Below are 11,507 nucleotides of genomic sequence, written 5' to 3'. Positions count from 1 at the left end.
CACTTCATGCTGTCCATCATTTCACTGAGATCCAATTCCATTTTTTTTCTTTTTTTATCATTTGTTGTTTTGGCACATTCAAATTCAGTTGTCCTGTCCTCTTGTTCACTTATTCTTACTTCTGCCTTTTTAAGTTTTAGGAATAGAGATTTATTTTGCTTATAATTTCTTTTTTATATATCCAAAAAAGTTAAATGATTAAAAATTTGCTTAAATAAATCTAAAATAGGTTTTTATATGTAAAATAAAATTCTAAATAAGAAATCACCAAGCTACGTAATTGACAGTGATTATTCTTTTTTTAGTGGTAGTGAGATAATGATGTATTTTACTATTAATGACAACCTAGACTGGATAATTTTGTAATTAGAAGGAGAAGAGGTTAGCCTTCACAAGCCCATCTTGATTCATGATGCCAGCTTTGGCAATATTATTAACTGTGTGTGATAGACACTGTGACTGTAGCTGGAGGTATAACAGCAAAAGAGCAAATAAAGAAGCATACAGTAATAAGAAGATAGTGACTTGGGAAGTACATAGTAATTATCCACATTTCTGTTTACTGTGTTATAGGACAATATAAATTCAGGGGCAATGGTAAGTAATATATAAAACATTTCATAGGAAATAGATTACAGAGTACAAGATATTAGCATTCTTTTTTTTTACTCAAAACTTTGACAATCTAAATTATAGGTAATATAGTCACTTACTTTCTAAATAAGGTGAAATGTTAAATTCTGTTACTCTTTTGACTAAATCCTCTAATGCATAAAATGTTGATGAAAGTTCAAAATTTCCTAATAAGATTATATATGGTCTTGTGTATATAATACTTATTATAGATGTTAAATCATCACAGTTAAAAAATTTAAACATTTACAGAATAATATTCAGGCTCAATATTAGTTTTTTAAATGAAAGTAACAGAGAATAAGATGTTTATGGCTCTAGGTTATAAAGAAACTGTACTCAAAACCATATTTGTCAAAATTTTAATATCAGAACAGAAATCAACATGTACTTAAATGAGACATGAAGCTACTCATACTTATAGTACAAATTCTGTCCTAAGGGTATTTATATTTTCAGGTTTCCCTCTATTTGAAAAATTAAGTATGTTATAACTGATGGTACCCATTTATTTTATAAACAGATGTCTTGGTAATTAAGTAGCATATTAAAGCCACAAATAAAGTTAGTATCTCTTAAGTCAAAGGCCTAATATTATTCACTGATGGAGAAACATTTAGGTGGGTATTACATGAATGAGGTCAGCCTACAGTAAAAGAATAGATAAATAGAAATTTTTTCTTCGTGTTTTCATACTTTTTTAATCAGACCAGGATTTGGGGGTGAAGAGTATTGAATGCAGCAGGGCTCAACAATTTTATCAAAGTAAAAAGGCTCTTAAGAATACAATGATAGCATAACATGTTACTCATTTTTTGCAGGGGCAGGCACCGGGAAACGAACCGGGTGTCTGGTGTGACAGGCGAGAACTCTGCCTGCTGAGCCACCGTGGCCCGCCCATAACATATTACACTTATAGTACAAATCCTCGAGTCAAATATTTTGTTTTACAGAAAATGTCTATAATGCTCTAAACAAAAATAGTAAGATGCATTGATGACCAGCAAGTTTAAAATAAATGTAGTAATCAAAATATCTAACTGTCCTCCTTTTATCAAGCTTTTACAAATAGATTCAGTCATCACTGTCTGAATAAATCAGTTTTAGTTTCTTCATAGTCCTCCATCTATCTTTTAGCATGGCACTTGTTTGATTGTTGAATTTATAATGTAATAGTATTAGAACAATTTCCTTCCCCATATTTCTTCACGCCAGATGGCAGATTCTTGTCTTCTTCCCAAAGCCATGCCTGTTTTTTTCCTAGATCGAGGTTTTTCAGAAGATACTGGCTGATTGTTTAAAACATGCAGTCTCTTTCTTCCAGGGGTTCTTTTATGGTTTTCTTCTTTCTTTCTCCCACTTTGAAGAGCTTCTGCTCATTCCTCTTTCTTTTCAAGATCTTGTTGCTGGCTTCCAGGTTTAAAATTAGATAAAAGACTCTTGTGGGACCTTTATCCTATATTCAATTTAGCTTCAGTTTCCATTTCAGCATTATTACTATTAGGTTTATCTTGAGAAGTTACTGCTCTTTAACCTTTGCTTTCCTCTACTTTTGCTGCTGCCTTCATTAGAAAGGCTGATGACTTTTCACGTAACACAAAATTCACGTAAGCCTTAACTTTCTCCATCATGTGGTTATAGCTGACATGTTGAAAAATAGAATGGAATGTAATTTTCTGAGAGATTATATTCCTTTTTAAAGGCATATAAGAATTTGGGTCACCAAATATCCTTTCAAAGACTTCTGCTTCCTTAAAACTACCATTTTCCATACAAACAGCTATGACCTGAATCTTAATCAAATTCTGTATTTCTTCATGAAGTTTGTCGTGTCTCTTTTCAATTGAATCCCAAATCATAAGGGCTGATTCCAAGGGTGTAATTCATTCATCACTTTCACATTGTGCATCCAGAGTTTTTCCTGTTGCAATTCTTGTCAAAAACTGACAAATGTATATAGCTCTCAGTTGATGAGCTGTTAGACTGGATAGTCCATTAATAATAGCTACAATAATGCTATTTTCACCTAGGCTGATGGGAGGTGCCGAAATGGAGAAGTCGACCGTGAGTTACCTATCAAAACCCTGCTGTCGCAGTTCCAGTGGAAGTCCGCTGGGCAGCCATCGCGGAAAGCCTAGCAAAGAGAGAGGCAGAGGAAGTCGAGCATCCAGCCGGCAGCCACGGCCTTGGCCTCGGCCACCAGGCCTGCGTCTTCCTCTTCTTCAGAAGGTCCCACCTGCATCTGGTTCTCCAGCAGTTCCTGACATTCTAATTGTACCTGGTCATCTCTCGCCACTTCCACTATGGGCTCCTCAGGAGGGCCTGCATCCTCCCCGCCCACACACCCCCGCGGGCTCAGAGCGGCTAAGGTGGCCTCCTCTGCCATGTTTCCTTCTGCCTCTTTAAATATGCTGTTGTGTTTCTCTAGCAAAATTTTAATTCAATCTGTAAGTATCTTACATTTCTGTAAGATATGTTATTTTTCTATTTGTTCTTTCAAATTATTCATTATGCGCTTCTAGTGTCTTCTTGATATCCTTTATGTCTTTAATCAACCTATTGAACTTCTTTAGGAGATTTGTATGATTAGTTGTTCTAAATTCTGCATCTCCTCTGGTATTTTAATTTGGACATTTGACTGGGCCATGTTTTCTTGCATCTTCATGTGTTTTGTGATTTTCTGCTGCCTTCAAGGCATTTGATTATCTTGCTAAGGTTATTTTGAAAGATGATTTCTCTCACTCCTATAAGATTTTATAGTTGCTTCGGTTTGCATTGAATGTTCCTTATTCACTTGGTTTGCCAGTAATTCCCCACCAAACCAAGACTGGAACTTCATGCAGGGGATACAATTTTAATTAAAGATCTGTTAAGAACTAGGAAGAGTGGCAGTTTGCCAGACTGCACTTTTCATGTCTTCCCAGCAGATAATGCTCTTGGGCCACCTCTTCGCCTCAGGACTTCGCCTCAGGACTGAATAACTCAGCTAGCTGGGCCAAACTCAAACAGGTGAAAATCCAATCAAGGCTGCAGGTTTCAGGGCACATTGAAAGCTGCCAGTTCCAGGGTTGTTGGGTGGGCAGTATGCACCTTGGCAGAGAATCCACTTATAGGCATGATGGGTCTGGTGGCCCCCAAGCTCCCACATGGAGTGACCCTGGACTGTGGGACTCAGTAGTTCAACTACAACTGCCGACAGCCAGCCCAGCAGTGTCTAGTTTTGTGGACCAGCTCACTCCCACATCCCTGCCTCTCTGCTCTGTGTGCCCTGAGTATACTGGGCCTGCATGGAGAAAGGATAGAAGCAGCAGGACTCAGGGAATTTTTGTGCTGGCCAATTGTCAGATCTGTTCAGCTCTTCATCTCTCCTCCTCTTCCCAATGGGAGGGGCCCCCATTCTCATCCTAAACCAGGCACCCACAGCAGCCTACCTCAGAGGTGGGGAGTAGGTACCATGCACTGCAAGCTCTCTGTGCATAGATACACCCAGTCTGCTGGTTTCCAGGTTCCCCATGGGATGCCCCAGCTGTCAAGCTGAGAGGAAATATCTCTCAGGCTGAAACGGAGGTGGGAATGTGGCAGTGCGTCACTTCTTTACCCATTCTGGCCTGTGCATTGCTGCCTGTCCTAGCTGAAATCACAACCAGGTAAACTTACCCTGTCCTCTCAATTGTAATTTATCCACTATTTTCATCCAGGTCCTCCATATATAATGTAGAAATTCCTTTCTGGTCACTCATACCCTAGAACTGCTGTCCCAGTCACTTTGCTTTCACTTCTCTAGTTGTTCCATGGAGCAGAGGTAAACTCAGCTTATCTTATTCTGCCATCTCCCTGGAAGTTTCCATTTGAGCTTTTGCATCCTTAGCATTGCAGAGTAAAGAACAATTGCTGAGTTTGTGTTTAATTTTCATTTTTTTACCACATAAAATATACTTCTTTCGGCTTTCTTTAGAGTATTCACATCTTCTGTCAGCATAGCAAATTTTTAGAGAGACATTGAATAATTTGCTTGATTCTGTTGTACTTTTATTATTGTTTGTGCTGCTTTTTCTTGGCATGGTTGTGTTCTATAAATGGACTTATTGAGGACTGAATTTTGGACTCTTCTAGAGGTAATTCATGGCTCTTACAATCTCTTGCAATTTTATATATATAAATGTACCCTGACTTGTGTATATATATATATCTCCATGCAAATATATGACATGTATCTGTGTATATTGCTTCTTTTACATATTTATACACACAACCCCAAGTAGTAATTGTAGAAAATCTATCATGAAAAGCATCAAATTTACAATAACATGAAGGATCCAAGAATGCATGAGAGACCATTCTGTAAATCATGTTCTTCAGAGAGACTACTCGCGTGAACAATTAGAAGGAAAATAAGTACACTAGTATTTTTTTCTTTCATAAACATTTATTGAACACCTACTATGGCTGATGGCTGAGCTGAGAACTTCAGCCATTTCAACATTCTGCTAATGTATTTTTTTATTTTTTATTGATATATATTACATATTCACATACCATGTAATATTTTTAAAGAATGAGGTATTTTGTTTTAAATATTGGTAATTGAAAAAAAGTAGTAAAGATGTTTCTAGATAGAATGTTTTCATAGAATTTCAGCTTCATGCCTTTATATTTTTCTGGAAAGCTAATGAGTATCCAGATTTAGCTCCCCAAATTTTCCCTGAGAAACCTATGAGAGAATTCTGTGTCTTACCAAGTAATGGGGGGCAATGGCTCCATATGAGAATGAGTCCTAATTACCATATAGGCTTGGCAAGTTCGGCTTATTTTATTTCTTAGACAGTTACAGTTAGCAAACATTAAATAAATTTAACACTCAAGTTGGCTTTGATTAGGAAATAAAGGTGTGTTTTTAAGGAATAATAAAAATCTGAAGTCTTATTTAGAATAATACCAAATCTTTCAGTTTTGTTTGCCTTGAAAGTCTACATTTTTTAAACAAATTAGTATGAATCAGTCATAAATGTATAAAACAAATTTGGCAAATTGGAATTCTGTTATGTTAATATGAATCTTGGAAAACAGAAAATACTTTTGGGGGTCCCTTGTAATTGGCTCTTGGCTCATATGTATCTGGCATGTCATGGGAGATTAGAAACTTTCTTCCCACTTGATAGCTACCTTGCCTTGGTGCTCCATTCCTGTCTTGCTATCAAGATTTTCCCTTTCACCTTTCTCATTGATATGGATATTTGTATTCAAGAGTTGTAATTACAGGGCTAGAAATTTTAATATCTGGTGTTTTGCAAGCCTCTGAATTGCTATATGACTGAGTTTACTTACTGGCCAGTAAGAACTCCATCATAGATGCCAGTCAGAACCAAGGGAGGAGTTTTGGAATTCCTATACCCTCTTAGCCCTTATAACATGCCTTTCTTTTTTTAATAAGTAAATTACATTTGTATGATTCATAACTTTGCAGTAAATTCTTGAAAGCTCTGTCTGCTTTTTTGTGAGAACCTTTAAATATTTTTTCTTTTTCCCAGAAATAATGTACAAGAAAATGCTTAAATGAAAGTGGAAATTTAAGAAATGTTAAAAATCCTGTAAAATTAATACATAAAATATAAATGTGTTCACTTAATGATAATTTAAAAATCAATGGAAAGATAAAGAACACAACACTTTTCATACTTTATATTTCTCTTACAGACCCTGGAATCATACACAGCTCATTTCTTTTTAAAGTTCAATATTAAAAATTTTAAAAGGTATTTAAGGGTTTTTTCAAGTGAATGTGATAAAATGTATTTGCCTGTATAATGGGAAAATGCAATTATAGTCATTGTTATGTAATGACATAAGTTATAACCTTGTTTTAATTCTTAAAACACTTTTTATTAGCAAAGCTTAAAAAATGGATGCTTCAGTTAAATGTTTTAAACAGGTACAGATTTTTACAAAGAAAATACAATAACTTATAGTTATTGTTATGCAGAAATATCCTGTTAAATATTATATGTCCCTAAAGGGATGTGTGACATTATTGTAATTGCGTATTTGTGAATTACATGCAAAAATAAAAATGAGAATATTATCCTGTTTGAAAAGAATGTTTGCAGTGATCTTTGACTATTTCATTGTTTTTCACTTCTCTTTCTTTTTTAAACTATTTTCCAAATTACCTACAAAACAACATGGATCAAATTTTTAATTTACATTTATAGTTTGTAATTTAAAACAGTTTGCTATTTTTTAAAACAGAAATGGGGTCTTGCCCTAAACGTTGCTGGGACAAATACTGAGTTACTTAAGGATCAACTAATCACCAGCAAAACAATAAATTTTCTTATTTAAAAAAAAACTAACCTAGCAACAGGGAATATTTTATTAATATAATTATCTACTAATAGCAATATGGTTACAAAGCTCTTTCACTATCTCAGTCTTTAAAACAAGATAATTTGTTATAGTACTCTGCAAGGGAGATCTGCCTAAGGGAGGATAGATATTACGTAAATCAATTCTTAATTTTTTTACCAAAATAACATGATGCTTAATCTCCATTCTAGGTAAATATAATCTTCTGCATTGCTATCAGGTTGCTAGGTAACAATGATTATTTATTTGTTCCTTTATTATCATGCCTATATGCAATTTAGAACATCTGAAAGATGACTGAAGCAATTGGCCAGAGTAGACACCATGTTTTTGTTTTTCACATAATCTCAAAAAGAATCCTCAGAGGTCAATGAATGTAAACCCTTGAATATATTTCCTCGTATGTATTTCCTCTACTCAGAGTCAGTCATCTATCTTCTGCTTGAATAATCCCAGTGTCAAGTATCTTGATTCTTAGCAAGGCAGACTATCCCATGCTTATAGCTTTCGTTATTAGAAAGTTTGTCTCTGTATTTTGCAGAAATCTGCCTTCTGGTAATTTCCATCCTCTTGGCCTAGTGCTGCCCTCTAGTGCTAGAGAGAATAATAAATTTGCACCCTTTTTCGTTCAATTATTTTAAGATAATTATTATGGTACACTGAGAGTTCTGACTCCAGGCTAAGTATCCACAGTCTCTTCAGTCATACTTCATATATCAAACCATAAATCTCCTCAACACCCTGGTTGGTTTTACCTAGTTTCAATCTAGTTTGCAAGGTCAAATACGGTGCCCAAAAATGAAACAGTACCCAATGTATTATTTCCCTTAGACTGGATATTTCTGTTGGTACCAGTAAGAACAGAATTCTTAATTGAATGCAGCAAATTCTAGAAGCTTCAAGCATAGAAGTAATTTATTAAAAGTCTATTGGGCTTCTGCACCACATGTGGCAGCCCTGGTTGCAGAGGTCAAAGAACTGAGAGTCAGAAAGCTGGAGCCTGGTGTGGAGGCAGGGGAGGGACAGAGGCGCGGAGCTCCCAGGAGTGCACGGAAGGGTCCATGGAACTAGAAAGAAGGCCAGGCCACATTCTTTGGGCACGCTACCCTCACCAGTGCAGCCCCATGACCAGCGACTTACCCCACACCTCACGCACGCGAACCCTGTCACCCACTCCCATTCCCCGTGCTCCAGGCACCCCCTCTCCACCAGCCCCCAGTGCGTGTACCTGTCCCACATCCCCACCCCAAGTGCAGCTCAACTCACCTCTCCTGCACCCCTCCCAAGCACTATCTTCTGCTCCTGTTCCCGGCAGGCTGTTGTCAGTGCATGAAGGTTGCAGGCACTAACCTCCATACCTAGGCTACCCCAGTCCCCCACTCATACTGTCACACAGCCTCACCCCGCCCTCCCTGAGCTCAGCACATCTTCTTATGGCACTCCCAGGCCTACGCATGCACACTGGCCCCCAGTCACATCATTCAGCATTAAGCTCTGGGAACCGCACTTTACAGCAGTCCTAGAACTGTGCATATGCACAGCCCTCAGCCTCACTACCCAGCTCTGAGAAAGTGCTGACCTGTGCAGGCAGGCCACATCTGCCCTCAATCCACAAAGGCATTAATGCTGACCTGCTGCCACAGCTCTACACGTGTGCACAAAGGGCCCTGTGCCTTAGACCAGCACACGCCAAGCTTATGCCCTCCAGATCGGTGCACCCACACAGCTACATCCTCCCTAGCTGCTGGGCACCCATTTCACAAGCATCAGCATAACATCCCCAACCTGTGTCCACAACTGCCCTGAAACAAATCGCCATACTGAGTCCTCCACCCTGTGCCCTGTTCCCTGCTGTACAAATACCCCACAAACACAAGGCCTTAAACTACTGAAAGAAATCAACTCCCAAAGTAAATCAATCAAGGTATTTACATGCCATGAAGACAGCAGAAGTTTACTAAGCATATTACAATGCAGACAGATATAGCCCTGCCTATTAACCAAATTAAAACACCAGAGGAGACACAGACATTGGAACAACTAATCAAAGATGTTCACGCAACTCTATGTAATAAAATAAGAAGGACAACAAATGACATAAAGGAGATAAGACAGTAGAAGAGCATAAAGATGAATTTGAAAGAATATATTTAAAAATAGTGGATATCATGGAGATTAAAGACTCTGTTGACCACATAAAAACATACTAGAGGCACACAACACCAGATTTGAAGAGACAGAAGGAAGAATAAGTAATATACAGGACAGGATAATTGACTTTGAAGACTCAAAACAGCAAATAGCAAAAAGGATGGAAAAAGTTGAATAGGAACTCACAGTAATGATAGACAAAACAACGTGCACAAATATCAGAATTATTGGTGTTTCAGAAGGAGAAGAGAGGAGTAAAGGGCTAGGAAAAGTAGTTGAGGATAGAATGGGGGGAAAACTACCCAACTCTCATAAATGACATAAATATACAAGTCAAAGAACCCCAATGAACTCCAAACAAAATAAATGCAAATGTAACTTCACCAAGACACATACTAATCAGTCTGTTAAACGATGGAGAGAACCAGAAAATCCTGAAAGTGGCAAGAGAAGAACAATTTACTATGTACAAGGGAAATCAAATAAGACTGAATTCAGACTACTCAACTAGCACCCTGGAGATTAAAAGGCAGTGGTATGATATATTCAAGATCCTGAAAGAGAAAGACTTCCAGCCAAGAATTCTGTACTCAGCCAAATTGTCCTTCAAAATTGAGGGGGAGATTAAAGTTTTTACAGATAAAGAAGTCCTGAAAGAATTTGTCAACAAGACAATAGCCCTACAAGAAATACTAAAAGTAGTTTTCTGTCCACTGGGGGAAAAAAAAAAGACAGGAGAGGGAGGTCTGGAGGAGGGCACAAAATTGAAGAGCACCACTAAGGGTAATTTAAATAATACAAAGAGAAAGAGGGAAAGGAATATGTAGATCTGACAAATAAAATGAAAGGGATAAGATAGTGGAATCAAGAAAAGCCTTTTCAGTAATAACTTTGACTGTTAACGGACTAAATTTACCAATTAAAAGATACAGATTGGCAGAATGAATTAAGAAACATAATCCAGCTAAATGCTACTTACAAAAGACTAATCTTAGATGCAAGGATACAAATAGATTGAAAGTGAAAGGATAGGAAAAAATTTTCCACGCAAGTTGTAACCAAAAGAAAGCAGGAGTAGCTATACTAATATTGGACGAAATAGATTTTAAATGTAAAGACATCATAAGAGACAAAGAAAGACACTATATACTAATTAAAGGGTCAATTCACCAAGAAGATATAACAATCATAAATATTTATGCTCCCAATCAAGGAGCTCCAAAGTACATGAGACGACATTTGCAAAATTGAAGGGAATGATAGATGTTTCAACAATAATAGTAGGAGACACCACTCTCCTCTATAGATAGAACAACCAGACAGAAGATCAACAAGGAAATAGTGAACTTAAATAACTTGATAAATGAATTAGACCTAACAGAGATATATAGGTCATTGCACCCCAAAGCACAAGATTAATCATTCTTCTCTAGTGCTCATGGAACATTCTCCAGGATAGATCATATGCTGGGGCACAAAACAGGTCCTTCTAAATTTAAAAATATTTAAATTATTCAAAGCACTTTCTCTGATCACAATGGGATGAAGGGGATCTCTATAATCGCCAAAGAACGAAAATATTCACAAATATATGGAGATTAAATAACACACTCTTAAACAACCAGTGCCTGAAAGACAAAATTGCTAGAGAAATCAGTAGCTACCTAGAGATGAATGAAAATGAGAATACAACTCACCAGAACTTATGGGTGTGGCAAAGGCTGTACTAAGAGGAAAATTTATTGTATTAAATGTCTATATTAGGAAACAAGAAAGAGCAAAAATTGAGGACTTAACAGCAAACCTGGAGGAACTTGAGAAAGAACAGCAAACTAACCCAAAGCAAATAGAAGAAGAGGAAAAACAAAGAATAAAGAAGAGATAAATAGAATGGGAAAGCAAAAGAATGATAGAAAAATCAATAAAACCAAAAGTTGGTTCTTTGAGAAAATCAATAAAATTGATCAGCACTGACAAGACTGACCAAGAAAAAAGAGAGAGGATGCAAATAAACAAAATCAGAAATGAGAAGGGGTGCTTTACCATAAACCCTGAAGAAATAAAAGAAATCATAAGAGGATACTATGAACAACTATATGCCAACAAACCAGACAACTTAAATGAAATGGACAAATTCCTGGAGATACACAAACAAGCTACACTGACTCAGGAAGAAATAGAAAATCTCAACAAACCAATCACAAGTAAAGAGATTCAATCAGTCATCAAAAATCTTCCTACAAAGAAAAGCCAGGGCCAGATGGCTTCACAGGGGAATTTTATCAAACATTCCAGAAAGAACTAACACCAATCCTGCTCAAACTTTTCCAAGAAATTGAGGAAAAGGGAACTCTACCTAA

At 36.9% G+C, this 11,507-nt stretch overlaps 1 pseudogene; it reads right to left on the bottom strand.

Moving 5' to 3' along the window:
• Positions 1–1,707: 1,707 nt before the first annotated feature.
• LOC143670624 (telomeric repeat-binding factor 1-like) lies at positions 1,708–3,019 on the bottom strand (annotated as a pseudogene).
• Positions 3,020–11,507: the final 8,488 nt, after the last annotated feature.

The sequence above is a fragment of the Tamandua tetradactyla genome, chromosome X (genome assembly GCF_023851605.1).
Source record: "Tamandua tetradactyla isolate mTamTet1 chromosome X, mTamTet1.pri, whole genome shotgun sequence".
Lineage (NCBI taxonomy): Eukaryota > Metazoa > Chordata > Mammalia > Pilosa > Myrmecophagidae > Tamandua > Tamandua tetradactyla.
Note: the sequence above shows the minus strand (reverse complement) of the source record. Positions and strands in the feature narration are given on the sequence as shown.